Below are 19,194 nucleotides of genomic sequence, written 5' to 3' on the forward strand. Positions count from 1 at the left end.
ATGCTCTCTTTAACTGCCTCTGGGAAAATCTCAGCGTTTCTTCACTCCAGCTCTTTATACCGGTTATCACCCGGATTCCTTCCTCGACACAAAACGTGATTTCATTGTGATACAGCGTTACGTATATGTCACCGTATATTTCCCTGAGATTCATTTTATTGCACGTATTTACGAGAAAATTAGAAAGAAATATAATCCAATTCATGATAAACTGTACATAACCAAAGACGGTCACAAAACCAATATGCAAAAAAGACAACATTTACAAATAGATAGATAGGTAGGTAGATAGATAGATAGATAAATGAATGGATGAATCAAACAATCAACGCTGAGAACTTGGAGTCGTTGAAAGTGAGCCTGTAGGTTTTGGAATCAGTTCAGTGTTGGATTGAGTGAAGTTATTCACACTGATAGTTGTTGAAGAATCAGGAGCCTGATGTTTGCAGGGTAACCACTCTTCCTGAAACTGGTGGCGTGGGGGCAGCGACAAGAGAGCATGGCCTGGATGGTGGGTCCTTGATGATACTTGCTGATTTCTTGTGGCAGCGCTATTTGTAGATGTGCTCAATGGTGGGGAGGGTTTTGTCTGTCATCGACTGGTCTGTGTCCACCACTGTTTGGTAGATCTCTCTATTCCTCAGCATTGGTACAATTACCCCCCACAGATGCAGTTTGACCGCTTTTGTTTCTTCCGGGTTTCATTTCGGTAGCCTCCTGACTCCAGACCATCCGGACTCTCCCTGTAATTCAATCCTCCAGTCACAGCGACACCTCGTGGAACGCTCTGCTCCCTCTACAGTTCAATGACGTAATGTCTATGGTATGACAACGGGAATTGGACGTAACATTCCCGGTGCTGTCTGACCAATGTCGTCACAACACTTGTACACAGATGCATCTGCGGTGAACGTTGCATCGAAATGCTGGCATCTATAAATTTGCTGATGATAGAAGCATTGTTGGCAGAATTTCAGCCGGTGACTAAAGGGCGTACAGGAGCGACGTAAACTATTTAGTCGAGTGGTGTCGTTGCAACCACCTTGCTCTCAACGTCGGCAAGACCAAAGGGCTGATTGTGGACTTCAGAAAGGATAAGGCGAGGGAACGCAAAACCAATCCTCATAGACGGATCAGAAGAGGAGAGAGTGAGCAATTTCAAGTTCTTGGGTGTCAATATCTCAGAGGACCTGACCTGGACCCAACATATTGATGCAGCTATAAAGAAGGCAAGATAGCGGGTATATTTGATGAGGAGTTTGAGGAGATTTACAAATGTACCGTGGAGAGCATTCGGACTGGCTGCATCACTGTCTGGTACGGGGAGGGCGGGGGGTGGGGGAGGGGGGCGGTCGGGTACTGCAGAAGATGAAAATAAGTTGCAGAAATTTGTAAATTTAGTCAGCTGTATCATGGTTTCCAGCCTCCATTGTGCAGTATCTAAGGCATCGTCAGGGAGCGGTGTATTAGGAAAGCAGCGTCCATCATTAAGAATCCCCCCCACCCAGGACATGGTCTCTTCATAATGTTACCGTCGAGAAAGAGATACAGAAGCCTGAAGGCACACACTCAGCGATTCAGGAACAGCTTCTTCCCCTCTGCCATCCGATTGCTAAATGGTCATTGAACCCATGAAAACTACCTCACTGCCTTTTTATTTCTGTTATTTTGCACTACAGTACTTATTTTAACGTAAATATTTAATGGACATAAATGCCAGGGCATCAAAGGGTATGGGGTGAAAGCAGGGGAGTGGGGATGACTGGAAGAATTGGATCAGTCCATGGCGGAACAGACTTGATGGGCCGAATGTCCTACTTCTGCTACTATATCTTATGGTACGGATTTATTTATCATACATTTCATTGTATTGCTGCCGTAAAGTTAATAAATTTCACGACGCACGTCGGTGATATGAAATCTGGTTTTGATTATTGACCACCGACGTTGCATGCCGCCTTCTAGCACAGTCAGCTAGTTCATTGGTGGCGATGAGACTCTTAATCTTAGGGATGTAGGTTGGAGACCCGCGTTGAGGGCAACTGTCTTTAACTTCGAGTGGATTAAAACTACCATGGATTCCGGTTAATTGTGCCGTTGGATAATCGGGGCAGCCGCTTATTTGGAGCAACTCCTAAGGAACAAAAAAAAATCCAGAAAATAGCCGGGGTAGCCCTTGTTGAAGATAGGATAATGTAAAACTTTGTTTGTCCCGAAGGAAGTTATTGATGCAAGTTTGCTCAATCAGAAATATCTACTTTAAAATGCAAAATGTAAACATTGAGGTAAGAAAAAAGATTATTGTGCATTAAACAGTAATAGTGCAGCATACAGTTGTGCATCGAAACCAGATAGCTATGGACTTAAGAAGAAAGAGTTGTAGAATCTTCTAGCCACAGGGAGAAAGGATCTCCTGTGACGTTCAGTGGTGTTACTCGGTGGAATCAGTCTGTTACTAAAGGCGGTCCACTGTTTGTCCAGTATGTATGTCATGGAGGGCGGGAGAGGGATTGTCCATAATGCTCCACAGTTTCTGCAGCGTCCTCCTCTCAGACATAACCACCAGGGAATCCAGCTCCACCCCCAGAACAGAACCATCCTTCCTGACGAACTTATTGATTTTCTTGGCGTCAGCAGCCCCACCCCGCTGTCCCAACAGTTTACAGAGTAGAGGAGAATGCTGGTCGCAGACGTGACCCGAGCCTCCTCTGTCATGCTCCGGTCCGTGAAGTCCACATTCCAGTTCACGGTCTGCTCAGTGGACACGACTCCAGGTCTTCCAGCTGTCCCTTTTTCCGGTTGGGTTAATCATAGGCACCTGATTCCCATCTTGGGGCTTGGAATATAAATAGCCTTGGGGTTGAGTGTGAGCTGCTGGTTTGTCTTGTCAAGATCCCCTGGGAGCAACCTGCTGGTGGAAGGCTACAGTGGCCCATTGCCATCTTTCGGCCGTGTTATTGCTTCATGGAGCCTTGCTGTCAGTAGTCGGAGCTGTCTTTACGGTATGGATTCGGCCGTTTCCCGGGCCAGCTGAGTGGCCTTCAGCCACTCCGAGCTAAGTAGGGATCCGGCTGTTTCGGTAGCCAGCCGAGGTTGCTGGCCGTAACCACGACTCAGAGCAACTCCGATGCAGAGATGGAACTGTCTGTCTTTCTTCGGTGTTTGTCTCTTCTTGTCCTCGCCTCCGTGGGGTAGGTCAGGCCGTTCTGCCGTTGCCCTGCCGGAGGATCTGTCCTGTCTTGTCTTTGCCTCCCTGGAATAAGTCAGGCCGTTCTGCCGTTGCCCTGAGGGGGGATCTGTCTTACCTTGCCTTTGCCTCTGATGGGTAAGTCCGGCAGTTTTGTCATTACCCGACGGATGGACCTGTCCTACCTTGGTGTGGAGATAAAGATGAGTCCCGGCTTTTCAAAGGATAAGTCCCGGCTCTATGTTGATGTTCAGTTCCCTGTCTGTCTCCTAGCTCCAGCCTCCAAGTTATCAGCCTCCACATTTCAAGACTCCAGCGTGCAGCCTCAAGCCTTAAGACCCCGGTTCCTAGTCCGGGTTCCCGCTTTCCCAAGCCCAGGCTCCTAATTCATGGTTCCTAGTCCGGGTTCCCGCTTTCCCAAGCCCAGGCTCGTAGTTCATGGTTCCTAGTCCGGGTTCCCTGTCTAGTCCATGTCCTAGCCCAAGTCTGCGTTCTTGTCCCTGCTCTTTGTCTGTATCCTGTCACGTCCCTACTCTAGTCATGTCCTGTTCCTAGTACTTCAGTGTCTGTGTCTTGCACTTGGGTCAGTTCCAACCCCCCTCCCCACCCCCCATTGTGACATCCTCAGGAAGTACAGCAGGCGCTGTTCCTTCTTGTCCAGAGCCTCTGTAATTTTAGTTGAGTCCAGTTTATTGTCCAGCTAAGTTCCCAGGTACTTGGACTGCCGGACGACATCCACAACCATTCCCTTGATGGAGATGGGAATGCAGGATGTTCTCACCTTCCTGAAGTCCACCACCAACTCCTTTGTCTTAGTGACGTTGAGCTGCAGGTGATTCAGCCCACACCACTCAACAAGGTTGTCCACCACTCTTCTCTACTCAGCCTCCTGACCCCGGCTGATACAACCCACAACGGCCGAATCAAAGTTACTAGTGAAGGCAGCAGGCTAGGCAGCATCTCCAGGAAGAGGGACAGTCGACGTTTCGGGCCGAGAGCCTTCGTCAGGACTAACTGAAGGAAGGAAGAGTTAGTAAAAGATTTGAAAATGGGAGGGGGAGGGGAAAATCCAAAATCATAGGAGAAGACAAGAGGGGGAGCGATGGAGCCAACAGCTGGACAGGTGATTGGCAAAGGCGATATGAGAGGATCATGGGACAGGAGGCCTAGGGAGAAGGAAAAGGTGGAGGGGGGAAAAACCCAGAGGATGGGCAAGCGATATGGTCAGAGGGACAGAGGGAGAAAAAGTAGAGTGAGAGAAAGAATGTGCGTATAAAAATAAATAACGGATGGGGTACGAGGGGGAGGTGGGGCATTAGCAGAAGTTAGAGAAATCAATGTTCATGCCAACAGGTTGGAGGCTACCCAGACGGAATATAAGGTGTTGTTCCACCAACCTGAGTGTGGCTTCATCTTTACAGTAGAGGAGGCCGTGGATAGACATGTCAGAATGGGAATGGGATGTGGAATTAAAATGTGTGGCCACTGGGAAATCCTGCTTTCCCTGGCGGACGGAGCGTAGGTGTTCAGCAAAACGATCTCCCAGTCTGTGTCAGGTCTCGCCAATATATAAAATGCCACATCGGGAGCACCGGATGCAGTATATCACCCCAGCCGACTCACAGGTGAAGTGTCGCCTCACCTGGAAGGACTGTCTGGGGCCCTGAATGGTGGTAAGGGAGGAAGTGTAAGGGCATGTGTAGCACTTGTTCTGCTTACAAGGATAAATGCCAGGAGGGAGATCAGTGGGGAGGGATGGGGGGGGCGCGAATGGACAAGGGAGTCGTGTAGGGAGCGATCCCTGCGGAAAGCGGGGGGGGGGGTGAAGATGTGGAGGGATCCATTGGAAGGAGGCGGAAGATACGGAGAATAATATGTTGGACCTGGAGGTTGGTGGGGTGGTAGGAGAGGACCAGGAGAACCGTATTCCTAGTGGCATAATGGGAGGATGGAGTGAGAGCAGATGTGCGTGAAATGGGGGAGATGCGTTTGAGAGCAGAGTTGATGGTAGAGGAAAGGAAGCCCCTTTCTTTAAAAAAGGAGGACATCTCCCTCGTCCTGCAATGAAAAGCCTCATCCTGAGAGCAGATGCAGCGGAGACCGAGGAATTGCGAGAAGGGGATGGCGTTTTTGCAAGAGACAGGGTGAGAAGAGGAATAGTCCGGATAGCTGTGAGAGTCCGTGGGCTTATAGTAGACATCAGTAGATAAGCTGTCTCCAGAGATAGAGACAGAAAGATGTAGAAAGGGGAGGGATGTGTCGGAAATGGACCAGGTAAACTTGAGGGCAGGGTGAAAGTTGGAGGCAAAGTTACCTGGTAAACTTGAGGGCAGGGTAACCATAAGACCATAAGACAAAGGAGCAGAAGTAGGCCATTCGGCCCATCGAGTCTGCTCCGCCATTTTATCATGAGCTGATCCATTTTATCCTATTAGTCCCACTGCCCCGCCTTCTCACCATAACCTTTGATGCCCTGGCTACTCAGATACCTATCAATCTCTGCCTTAAATACACCCAATGACTTGGCCTCCACTGCTGCCCGTGGCAACAAATTCCTTAGATTCACCACCTTCTGACTAAAAATATTTCTTCGCGTTTCTGTTCTGAAAGGGCGCCCTTCAATCCTTAAGTCATGCCCTCTCGTACTAGACTCCCCCATCATGGGAAACAACTTTGCCACATCCACTCTGTCCATGCCTTTTAACATTCAGAATGTTTCTATGAGGTCTCCCCTCATTCTTCTAAACTCCAAGGAATACAGTCCAAGAGCAGACAAACGTTCCTCATATGTTAACCCTCTCATTCCCGGAATCATTCTAGTGAATCTTCTCTGTACCCTCTCCAACGTCAGCACATCCTTTCTTAAATAAGGAGACCAAAACTGCCCACAGTATTCCAAGTGAGGTCTCACCAGCGCCTTATAGAGCCTCAACATCACATCCCTGCTCCTATACTCTACTCCTCTAGAAATGAATGCCAACATTGCATGTCTCGGCCTGAAACGTCGACTGCACCTCTTCCTACAGATGCTGCTTGGCCTGCTGCGTTCACCAGCAACTTTGATGTATGTTGCTTGAATTTCCAGCATCTGCAGAATTCCTGTTGATTGCATTCGACTTCTTCACTACTGACTCAACCTGGAGGTTAACTGTAAGGGAATCCTGTACGAGGACTCCCAAGTCCCGTTGCATCTCAGAACTTTGAATTCTTTCCCCATTTAAGTAATAGTCTGCCCGTTTATTTCTTCTGCCAAAGTGCATAACCATACACTTTCCAACATTGTACTTCATTTGCCACTTCTCTACCCATTCTTCCAATCTATCCAAGTCTCTCTGCAGACTCTCCATTTCCTCAGCACTACCGGCCCCTCCACCTATCCTCGTATCGTCAGCAAACTTAGCCACAAAGCCATCTATTCCATAATCCAAATCGTTTATGTACAATGTAAAAAGAAGCGGCCCCAACACTGATCCCTGTGGAACACCACTGGTAACCGGCAGCCAACCAGAATAGGATCCCTTTATTCCCACTCCCTGTTTCCTGCCAATCAGCCAACGCTCTATCCACGTATGTAACTTTCCTGTAATTCCATGGGCTCTTATCTTGTTAAGTAGCCTCATGTGTGGCACCTTGTCAAAGGCCTTCTGAAAATCCAAATATACAACATCCACTGCATCTCCCTTGTCTAGCCTACTGGTAATTTCCTCAAAAAATTGTAATAGGTTTGTCAGGCAGGATTTCCCTTTAAGGAATCCATGCTGAGTTCTGCCTATCTTGTCGTATGCCTCCAGGTACTCTGTAACCTCATCCTTGACAATCGACTCCAACAACTTCCCAACCACAGACGTCTAGCTAACAGGTCTATAATTTCCTTTTTGCTTCCTTGCCCCCTTCTTAAATAGCAGAGTGACATTTGCAATCTTCCAGTCTTCCGGAACCATGCCAGAATCTATCGACTTTTGAAAGATCATCGCTAATGCCTTCGCAATCTCCAGAGCTACTTCCTTCAGAACACGAGGGTGCATTCCATCTGGTCCAGGAGATTTATCGACCTTTAGCCTATTCAGCTACCTGAGTACTTTCTCTGTCGTAATTGTGACTGTGCACACTTCTCTTCCCTGCCACCCTTGAATGTCCGGTATCCTGCTGTCTTCCTCAGTGAAGACTGATGCAAAATACTTGTTCAGTTCCTCTGCCATCTCCTCATCTCCCATTACAATTTCTCCAGTATCATTTTCTATCGGTCCTATATCTACTCTCACCTGTCTTTTACTCTTTATATACTTGAAAAAGCTTTTAGTATCCTCTTCGATATTATTTGCTAGCTTCCTTTCATAGTTTATCTTTTTCCTCTTAATGATCTTCTTAGTTTTCTTTTATAAGCTTTTAAAACTTCCCAATCCTCTGTCTTCCCACTACTTTTTGCTTCCTTGTATGTCCTCTCCTTTGCTTTAACTTTGGCTTTGACTTCTATTGTCAGCCACGGTTGCACCCTTTTTCCATTCGAAAATTTTTTCTTTTTTGAAATATACCTGTCTTGCACCTTCCTCACTTCTCGCATAAACTCCAGCCACTGCTGCTCTGCTGTCCTTCCCACCGGTGTCCCTTTCCAGTCAACTTTGGCCAGTTCCTCTCTCATGCCACTATAATTTCCATTACTCCACTGAAATACCGACACATCAGATTTCGGCTTCTCTTTTTCAAATTTCACAGTGAACTCAATCATGTTATGATCACGGCCTCCTAAGGGTTCCTTCACCTCAATCTCTCCAATCACCTCCGGCTCATTACATGTGATCTCCCTCCTGGCACTTATCTTTGTAAGCGGAACAAGTGCTACTCATGCCCTTACACTTCCTCCCTTACCACCAGTCAGGGCTCCAGACAGTCCTTCCAGGTGAGGCGACACTTCACCTGTGAGTCGGCTGGGGTGATATACTGCGTCCGGTGCTTCCGATGTGTCCTATATATTGGCGAGACCCGACGCAGACTGGGAGACCGTTTCGTTGAACACCTACGCTCTGTCCACCAGAGAAAGCAGGATCTCCCAGTGGCGATACATTTTAATTCCACATCCCATTCCCATTTCGATATGTCTATCCACGGCCTCCTCTACTGTAAAGATGAAGCCACACTCAGGTTGGAGGAACAACACCTTATATTCCGTCTGGGTAGCCTCCAACCTGATGGCATGAACATTGCCTTCTCTAACTTCCGCTAATGCCCCAACTCCCCCTCGTACCCCATCCGTTATTTATTTTTATGCACACATTCTTTCTCTCTGTCTCCTTTTTCTCCCTCTGTCCCTCTGACTATACCCCTTGACCATCCTCTGGGTTCCCCCGCCCCGTCCTTCTCCCTGGGCCTCCTCTCCCATGATCCTCTCATACCCCTTTTGCCAATCACCTGTCCAGGTCTTGGCTCCATCCGTCCCCCTCCTGTCTTCTCCTATCATTTTAGATCTCCCCCTCCCCCTCCCACTTTCAAATCTCTTACTAACTCTTCCTTCAGTTAGTCCTCACGAAGGTCCTCGGCCAGAAACGTCGATTGTGCCTCTTCCTATAGATGCTGCCTGGCCTGCTGCGTTCACCAGCAACTTTGATGTGTGTTGCTTGAATTTCCAGCATCTGCAGAATTCCTGTTATCTGCAGAATTCCTCGTGTTAGCGGCCTTATAAATTTTCTCTGCACTCTTTCAACCCTATTTACGTCTTTCCTGCAGGTAGGTGACCAAAACTGTACGCAATACTCTAAATTAGGCCTCACCAACGTCGTATACAACTTCAATATAACATTCCATCTGCCGTACTCAATACTTTGATTTATGAAGGCCAAAAGCATTTTTAATGACATTAGTTACCTGTGCCGCTACTTTCAATGAACTATGGGCCTGTCTTCCCAGATCCACTTATTCTACCACACTCCTCAGTACCCTACCGTTCACGGTGTTAGACCTACCCTGGTTGGTCATAACAAAGGTCAACACCTCGCACTTGTCTGCATTGAATTGCATCTATGATTTTCATCCCATTTTTCCAGTAGGTCCAGTTCCAGCTACAAGCCATGATAGCCTTCCACGCTGTCCACTGAACCCCCAGTCTGGAGTCATCACAAATTACCTGGCCCACTGAATAACTGAGGACAAATCCGTAGATACACTTGAAGCACGTGAGTGTGTGCGCGCGCGTGTGTTGTCTGCGTACGGGTGCGCGCGCTCAAAATGCGGAAATGCGTCAACGTTGATCTTTCTCCACAGATGGCTGAGTTCCTCCCGCATTTTCCGCGTTGTTCCAGATTCCAGCGTCTGCTGTCAAATGTGCCTCCTGTTTACACATCTCAGTCCGTTCATCCACAATGACACAGACAACAAATACAGAAACACTCCGATACCTTCTCACATTGGCACACAAACTCTGTCTCTCACACTCTGTCATGAGCCCTGCGAACCAGTGCGGCGAGCCTTAGAGCGCTGGGCTCCAAAGTTTCCTTGCAGGCAGTCACCGTAAAGACAGAAACACAACAGAGTCAGTGAAAAACCGCACACAGCACAGACCGACCAACAGTTATTGTGCAAAAGTCAGCAAACTATGCAAATACAAAAAGAGAAAAAATAATAAACAAGCAATAAATATCGAGAAGGTGAGATGAAGTGTCCTTGAAATTGAATCTTTCGGTTGTGGAATCGGTTCTGATTTACGGTTTACGGTTGTGGAGTACTAACTGTTCCTGAACCTGGTGATGTGGGCCTTGAGGTTCCTGTTACTTCTTCCTGATGGCAGCAGCGAGAAGAAAGCATGGATTCGATGGTGGGGTCGGGGGGTGGGGGTCCCTGATGATGGATGCTACTTCCCTGCCACAGGGCTCCTCGCAGGTGTGCTCACTGGAGGTAGGATTTTACCAGAGATGGTCTGGACTGTATCCAGTAACTTTTGTAGGGTTTCCATTCAAGGGGATTTTGTGGCTCCATACCAGGCTGTGATGCAACCAGTCAATATAGTCTCTCGGACGCATCTATAGGCTTTAGTCTGCTGTAGACTATATGCAAAGGGTATTGAATCAATTTTGCCCCCAAGTTTCCGACAAGGATGCAAAGAAGTGAGGACCTTTCGGAGCCCGGCTAGCTCAGTCGGTAGAGCATGAGACTCTTAATCTCAGGGTCGTGGGTTCGAGCCCCACGTTGGGCGATGCTCTCTTTAACTGCCTCTGGGGAAAATCCCGGCTAGCGCCCGCCTACCTAACTTTCCTCGACCAAAAACTTGATTTTATTGCGATACTGCGATACCTATATGTCACCGTATACTCCCCTGAGATTCATTTTATTGCATGCATTTTCAGGAAAATAAGAAAGAAATATAATACAATTTATGATAAACTGTACGTAACCAAAGAAGGTCACAAAACCAATATGCAAAAAGACAACTTTTGCAAATAAATAAATAATGCTGACAACTTGGAGTCCTTGAAAGTGGGCCTGTCGGTGTTGGAATCCGGTCAGTGTTCGGGTGAGTGAAGTTATTCACACTGATAGTTACTGAAGCATCAGGAGCCTGATGTTTGCAGGGTAACCACTCTTCCTGAAACTGGTGGCGTGGGGGCAGCGACAAGAGAGCATGGCCTGGATGGTGGGTCCTTGATGATACTTGCTGATTTCTTGTGGCAGCGCTATTTGTAGATGTGCTCAATGGTGGGGAGGGTTTTGTCTGTCATCGACTGGTCTGTGTCCACCACTTTTTGATAGACCTCTCCATTCCTCCGCATTGGTACAATTACCCCCCACAGATGCAGTTTGACCGCTTTTGTTTCTTCCGGGTTTCATTTCGGCAGCCCCCTGACTCCAGACCATCCGGACTCTCCCTGTAATTCAATCCTCCAGTCACAGCGACACCTCGTGGAACGCTCTGCTCCCTCTACAGTTCAATGACGTAATGTCTATGGTATGACAACGGGAATTGGACGTAACATTCCCGGTGCTGTCTGACCAATGTCGTCACAACACTTGTACACAGATGCATCTGCGGTGAACGTTGCATCGAAATGCTGGCATCTATAAATTTGCTGATGATAGAAGCATTGTTGGCAGAATTTCAGCTGGTGACCAAAGGGCGTACAGGAGCGATGTAAACCATTTAGTCGAGTGGTGTCGTTGCAACAACCTTGCTCTCAACGTCGGCAAGACCAAAGGGCTGATTTTGGACTTCAGAAAGGATAAGGCGAGGGAACGCAAAACCAATCCTCATAGACGGATCAGAAGAGGAGAGAGTGAGCAATTTCAAGTTCTTGGGTGTCAATATCTCAGAGGACCTGACCTGGACCCAACATATTGATGCAGCTATAAAGAAGGCAAGATAGCGGGTATATTTGATGAGGAGTTTGAGGAGATTTGGTTTGTCAACTGAAACAGTCGAAAACTTCTACAAACGCACTTTTACAAATTTACCGTGGAGAGCATTCTGACTGGCTGCATCACTGTCTGGTGTTCGGGGTGGGGGGTGGGGGGCGGAGCTACTGCATAGGATCGAGATAAGTTGCAGAAATTTGTAAAATTAGTCGGTTCTATCATGGTTTCTAGCCTCCACAGTATCCAAGGATTCTTCAAGGAGGGGTGTATTAGGAATGCGGCGACCATGATTAAGAATCCCCGCCACCCAGGATATGTTATCTTCATAAAGTTACCGTCGAGGAGGTACAGAAGCCTGAAGGCACACAATCAGCGATTCAGGAACAGCTTCTTCCCCTCTGCCATCCGATTGCTAAATGGACATTGAACCCACGAACACTACCTCACTGTTGTTTTTATTTCTGTTACTTTGCAGTACTTATTTTAATGTAACTATTTAATAGATATATTGTACATGCCAGAGCATCAAAGGGTCTGCGTTAAAAACAGGGGAGTGGGGATGACTGGTATGAATTGTATCAGCCCATGATTGAATGGTGGAACAGACTCGGGCCGAATGGTCTATTTCTGGTGGTATATCTTATGGTCTCCTGTACTTAATGTAACTCCGTTTTTTCTCTATATTTATTTATCATATATTCCATTGTATTACTGCCGTAAAGTTAATAAGTTTCACGACGCACGTCGGTGATATTAAATCTGAATCTGATTATTGACGACCGACGTTGCATGCCGCCTTCTGGCACAGTCAGCTAATTTCGGTGGTGCCGGATGAGACTCTTAATCTGAGGGATGTAGGTTCGAGCCCCGCGTTGAGAGCAACTTCCTTTAATTTCGAATAGATTAAAACTACCACCGTGGATTCCGGTTAATTGTGCCATTGGATGATGGGGGCAGCCGCTTATTTGGAGCAACTCCTGAAGAACAAAAAAAAAATCCAAAAAATAGCCAGGGTTCCCTTTGTTTAAGACAGGATAAGATAAAACTTTGTTTATCCCGAACGAAATTATTGTTACAACACATCAAAGTTGCTGGTGAACGCAGCAACCTAAAACCCCACCAGCCTCCGGGTCCAACATATTATTCTCCGTAATTTCCGCCACCTCCAACGAGATTCCATCACTAAGCACACCTTTCCCTCCCCGCCTCTCTCTGCTTTCTGCAGGGATCACTCCCTACGCGACTCCCTTGTCCATTCGTCCCCACCCTCAGCCCCAATCCCTCCCCACTGATCTCCCTCCTGGCACTTATCCGTGTAAGCGGAACAAGTGCTACACATGCCCTTACACTTCCTCCCTTACCACCATTCAGGGCCCCAGACAGTCCTTCCAGGTGAGGCGACACTTCACCTGTGGGTCGGCTGGGGTGATGTACTGCGTCCGGTGCTCCCGATGTGGCCTTCTATATATTGGCGAGACCCGACGCAGACTGGGAGACCGCTTTGCTGAACACCTACGCTCTGATCGCCAGAGAAAGCAGGATCTCCCAGTGGCCACACATTTTAATTCCACATCCCATTCCCATTCTGACATGTCTATCCACGGCCTCCTCTACTGTAAAGATGAAGCCACACTCAGGTTGGAGGAACAACACCTTATATTCCGTCTGGGTAGCCTCCAACCTGATGGCATGAACATCGACTTCTCTAACTTCCGCTAATGCCCCACCTCCCCCTCGTATCCCATCCGTTATTTATTTATATACACACATTCCTTCTCTCACTTTCCTTTTTCTCCCTCTGTCCCTCTGACTATACCCCTTGTCCATCCTCTGGTTTCCGCCCCCCCCCACCCCGTCTTTCTCCCCGGACCTCCTGTCCCATGATCCTCTCATATCCCTTTTGCCAATCACCTGTCCAGCTCTTGGCTCCATCCTTCCCCCTGCTGTCTTCTCCTATCATCTTGGATCTCCCACTCCCCCTCCCACTTTCAAATCTCTTACTAGCTCTTCCTTCAGTTAGTCCTAACGAAGGGTCTCGGCCCGAAATGTCGACTGCACCTCTTCCTAGAGATGCTGCCTGGCCTGCTGCGTTCACCAGCAACTTTGATGTGTGTTGCTTGAATTTCCGGCATCTGCAGAATTCCTGTTGTTTGAAATATTGTTACACACACAAAATGCTGGCGGAACGCAGCAGGCCAGACAATATTCATAGGAAGAAGCACAGTCGACGTTTCGGGCCGAGACCTCTGCAATCTCACATTCTGTGGCCGCCTGGACACGTGGTCTGTAATCCAGGACATCATGGAGTACGCACCTGCATCTCCGTGAGCTTACTCCATCGTAAACAGACTATCCACCTGATCGATACCTCTCATTATCTTGTACACCTCTATCAAGTCACCTCTCATCCTCCGTCGCTCCAAGGAGAAAAGACCTAGTTCACTCAACCTCTTCTCGTAAGGCATACTCCCCAATCCAGGCAAGATGCTTGTAAATCTCCTCTGCACCCTTTCTATGGTTTCCATTGTCCTTCCTATAGTGAGGTGATTAGAACTGAGCACAGTACTCCAAGTGGGGTCTGACCAGGGTCCGATATAGCTGCAACATAACCTCTCAGCTCTAAAACTCGATCCCACGATTGATGAAGGCCAATGCACTGTATGCTTTCTTAACCACAGAGTCAACCTGCCTATCTGCTTTGAGTGTCCTATGGACTTGGACCCCAAGATCCCTCTGATCCTCCACACTGCCAAGAGTTTTACCATTAATACTATATCTGCCATCATATTTGACCTACCAAAATGAACCACCTCACACTTATCTGGGTTGAAATCCATCTGTTACTTCTCAGCCCAGTTTTGCATCCTATCAATATCCCGTTCTAACCTCTGACAGCCCTCTGTTGTAGCGTGGATGAAATCACTGGAGAGACAGAGTCACTGGTAGGTGCAAAGCAGCTTCTTTATTTGACACAACAAGGTACTGTACAGCAGGCATCATACGGACGGTGACGCTTTCGGTAGAAAGGTCTGCTAGCCCAATGTGGGCTCGATATTTATATGCTAATCACAAAGGTAATCGCAACTTGAAGAAGGTATGGACAATGCATAGACAATGCTTCCTTTTGAAGCTGCATACAAAACATCACACCTTCTGACTTCATCCTTTCCTTCCGACGCCAACATGTCTGGGTTGGTATCCACAGCCTTCAGGAATGCAAGGTAAACCCACAATACTTTATTGGCATTTCAGGTGCTAATATAGAAGACAATTAATAGTTATAAAGTATAGATAATACTGTCTTCGAAACTACAGCATCTGGTCAAACTACCGCGCCAGAAGCATCTGGTATTCACACCTTTTTAGGAAGAGCATTGTTGTGGACTCAATCCGCAGTACTTTGTCAAATATAAGTCTTGTGGCCAAAGTCATTTAAGTGTAAACAAATCATCTACTATTCTACCCAAAAAACTCACTCTAACACCTTCCACACTATCCTGCCATGGTCCAGTCTGTGAAGTCTGCATTCCGGTTCACGGTCTGATCCATCGACCCTTGCTCCAGGTTTTCCTGTCTACCCTGTTTCTGTTCCAGTTGAGCACTAATTGAGGCAGCTGATTCTCGTTGGGGCTGGCTGCATAAATATCTCCAGAGACCAGGGCGTGGCTGCTGGATTGTTCTTGTCCTTACTCCTTGTATCCCTTCCCCTGCCTTTTGTTTCCCCGCCTGAAGCCCTGCCTTGTCTTGCTGGTAACTCTCGCCTCGCCTGAAGTTCTTGTCTTGCTTTGCGTTGCCTGAAGCCTTGTCTTGTCTTGCTGGTAACGCTTGCTTCGTCTCGCTTGGAGTCTTGTCCTGGAGCCACCCTGTACCTAGCTCCCTTCCTGTCCCTTGCCTCCACCGGGTAAGTCAGGCTGTCTTGCCGTTACCCTATGGTTGGTTCTGTCCCTTCCTGCCCCTTGCCTCCGTCGGGTAAGCCAGGCCGTATTGCCGTTGCCCTACAGTTGGTTCTGTCCCTTCCTGTCCCGTGCCTCCGTCGGGTGGAGATCCGCGCCCTGCCCAGGAGTATCGCACTCTTCCCAGGAGGAGCTTCAAGAGCCCAAGCCTCAAGCCTCTAGTCTCAAGCCTCGCCACAAGCCTCTAGTCTCCAGCCTCGCCTCAAGTCTCGGGTCTCCAGACTCGCCTCAAGTCTCTGGTCTCCAGCCTCTCCTCAAGTATCTGTTCTCGAGCCTCGCCTCAAGTCTCTGTTCTCCAGCCTCGTCCTGCCTGCCAGCCAGCCAAATCAAGTCCTTGCCTAGTTCTGGGGTCTGAGCCAGAGGCAAGACCAAGGTTCTGGGTCCTTGTACAGTCTCTGGCTCGGAGCCCAAGCCCAGGCTCCTAGCTCTCCTGTCCAGTCCTGTTCCAGGTTCCTGGTTTTCGTGTCCATGTCCTAGCTCTCACCCTGTATCCTAGTCCCGTCCATCGTACTTCAGGGTCTGTGTCTTGCACTTGGGTCCGTTCCCAGCCACCACCTTATGACAGATCCACAACACACCCAACGTTTGTGTCATCAGCAAATTTAATAACCCATCCCTCCACTTCGTCATCCAGGTCATTTATAAAAATCACAAAGAGTATGGGTCCCAGAACAGATTCCTGAGGCACACCACTGGTCGCCGGCCTCCATGCAGAATATGACCTACCTACAACCACTCTTTGCCTTCTGTGTGCAAGCCAGTTCTGGATCCACAAAGCAATGTCCCCTTGGATCCCATGCCTCCTTACTCTCTCAATAAACCTTGCATGGGATACCTTATCAAATGCCTTGCTAAAATCCATATACACTATATCAACGGCTCTACCTTCATAAATGTGTTTAGTCACATCCTCCAAAAACTCAATCAGGCTCGTAAGGCACGAGTTGCCTTTGACAAAGCCATGCTGTCTGTTCCTAATCATATTATGCTTCTCCAAATGTCCATAAATCCTGCCTGTCAGGACCTTCTCCATCAACTTACCAACCAGTGAAATAACTAGGCAGGATGTTTTTCACAGCACAGAGAACCTCTCCAGGCTCAGGCTCAGATTAAAGATGCATTGAAAGACGAATCCAGTTGAGTAGCATACGCCGCTTAATTGGGACCGGAGGCGTCGATCAGTTTCTAAGGTCAGTCGTGTGTCCTTATAGATTCATAGACAAGTAGAGCACGGAACTAGGTCCTTAAACTCCACTAGTTCGTTCTGATCTACTTAATTTGCTTAATCCAATCGATCTGCATTCAGACCATAGCCCTCCATACCCTTGCCATCCATGCACCTATCCAAACTTCTCGTGAATGTTGAAATCGAGCTCGCATGCACCATTGCGCTGGCAGCTCGTTCCACACTCTCACCACCCTCTGAATGAAGACTTTTTCCCTCACATTCCTCTTACATGTTTCACCTTTCACGCTTAACCAATTATCTTTAGGTGCAGTCCCACTCGACCTCAGTGGAAAATAAACTGCTTGTGCTTAGCCTATTTATACCTTTCATAATTTTGTATACCTCTATCAAATCTCTTACGACCCAGGGAACAAAATCATAACTACTAAACATTTCCCTACAAGTAGGTCCTTCAGACCCTATAACACCCTTGTAAATTTTCTCTGCACTCTTTCAACCTTATTTCCACCTTTCTTGCAGGTAGGTGACCAAAACTGTTACACAATACTCTGAATTAGGCCTGACCAATATCTTGTAGAACTTCAATATAACATCCCATCTGCTGAACTGAATGCTTTGATTTATGAAGGCCAAAAGCATTCTTAATGACATTAGTTACCTGTGCCGCTACTTTCAATGAATTATGGTCCTGTTTTCCTAGATTCACTTATTCTCCCACACTCCTCAGTACCCTACCGTTCACTGTGTTAGACCTACCCTGGTTGGTCATAACAAAGGTCAACACCTTGAACTTGTCTGCATTGAATTGCATCTATGATCTGCATCCCATTTTTCCAGTAGGTCCAGATCCAGCTACAAGCCATGATAGCCTTCCACGCTGTCCACTGAACCCCCAGTCTGGAGTCATCACAAATTAACCGGCCCTCTGATTAACTGAGGACAAATCCGTAGATACACTTCAAACACATGTGTGTGTGTGTGTGTCAGTGTGTGTGTGTGTGTGTGTGTGTATGTGCATGTGTGTGTGTGTGTGTGTGTCAGTGTGTGTGTGTGTCAGTGTGTGTGTGTGTGTGTGTGTGTCAGTGTGTGTGTGTGTGTCAGTGTGTGTGTGTGTGAGTGTGTCTGTGTGTATGTGCATGTGTGTGTGTGTGAGTGTGTGTGTGTGTGTGTGAGAGAGAGAGAGAGAGAGAGAGGGAGATGGAGAGAGAGAGGGAGAAAGAGAGAGAGAGAGAGAGAGGGAGAGAGAGAGAGAGAGAGAGAGAGAGTGTTGTCTACGTACGGGTGCGTGAGCTCAAAATGCGGAAATGTGTCAACGTTGCTTGTTCTCCACAGATGGCTGAGTTCCTCCTGCATTTTGCATGTTGCTCCAGATTCCAGCGTCTGCTGTCAAATATGCCTCCTGTTTACACCCTCTCAGTCCGTTCATCCACAAAGACACAGAGAGCCAATATAGAAACTTAGCGATACCTTCTCACATTGGCACACAAACTTTGTCTCTCACACTCTGTCATGAGCCTTGCGAACCAGTGCAGCGAGCCTTAGAGCGTTGGGCTCCAAAGTTTCAATAGACAATAGACAATAGGTGCAGGAGTAGGCCATTTGGCCCATCGAGCCAGCACCGCCGTTCACTCTGATCATGGCTGATCATCCACAATCAGTACCCCGTTCCTGTCTTGTCTCCATATCCCTTGACTCGACTGTCTTTAAGAATTCCATCCAACTCTTTCTTGAAAGCATCCAGAGAATTGGCCCCCACTGCCTTCTGAGGCAGTCACCGTAAATACAGAGAAACACAGCAGAGTCAATGAAAAACCGCACACAGCACAGACGGACCAACAAACAATGTGCAAAAGACAGCAAACTTTGCAAATACAAAAAAAAAGAAAAAATAATAAACAAGCAATAAATATCGAGAAGATGAGGTGAAGTGTCCCTGAAATTGAATCTATAGGTTGTGGATACGAGAAAATCTGCAGATGCTGGAATTTCAAGCAACACAGATAGAAGTTGCTAGTGAACGCAGCAGGCCAGGCAGCATCTCCAGCAAGAGGTACAGTCGACGTTTCGGGCCGAGACCCTTCTTCAGGACTAACTGAAGGAAGAGTTAGTAAGAGATTTGAAAGTTGGAGGGGGAGGGTGAGATCCGAAATGATAGGAGAAGACAGGAGGAGGAGGGATGGAGCCAGAGCTGGACAGTTGATTGGCGAAAGGGATATGAGAGGATCATGGGACAGGAGGCCCAGGGAGAAGGAAAAGAGGGATGGGCGGGGGGGGGGGAAGCCCAGAGAATGGGCAGGTGCGCTCAACTGGAGGTAGGATTTTACCCGTGATGGACTAGACTGTAACCAGGAACTTTTGTAGGATTTCCATTCAGGGGAATTTTGTGGTTCCATACCAGGCCGTGATGCAACCAGTCAATATAGTTTCCACGACGCATCTATGGGCTTTGGTCAGCTGTAGACTATATGCAAAGGGTATTTAATCGTTTTGCCCCCAACTTTGTGAAAACGAAGTGAGGTCCTTTCGGA

At 47.7% G+C, this 19,194-nt stretch overlaps 1 non-coding gene across 1 annotated transcript; it reads left to right on the top strand.

Annotated features, from left to right (window-relative positions):
- The first annotated feature begins 10,297 nt into the window (after positions 1-10,297).
- Positions 10,298-10,370, top strand: trnak-cuu (transfer RNA lysine (anticodon CUU)). Its single transcript has one exon. It is a non-coding gene; the product is annotated as a tRNA-Lys (tRNA).
- The last annotated feature ends 8,824 nt before the right edge of the window (positions 10,371-19,194 follow it).

The sequence above is a fragment of the Mobula hypostoma genome, chromosome 5 (assembly GCF_963921235.1).
Source record: "Mobula hypostoma chromosome 5, sMobHyp1.1, whole genome shotgun sequence".
NCBI lineage: Eukaryota > Metazoa > Chordata > Chondrichthyes > Myliobatiformes > Myliobatidae > Mobula > Mobula hypostoma.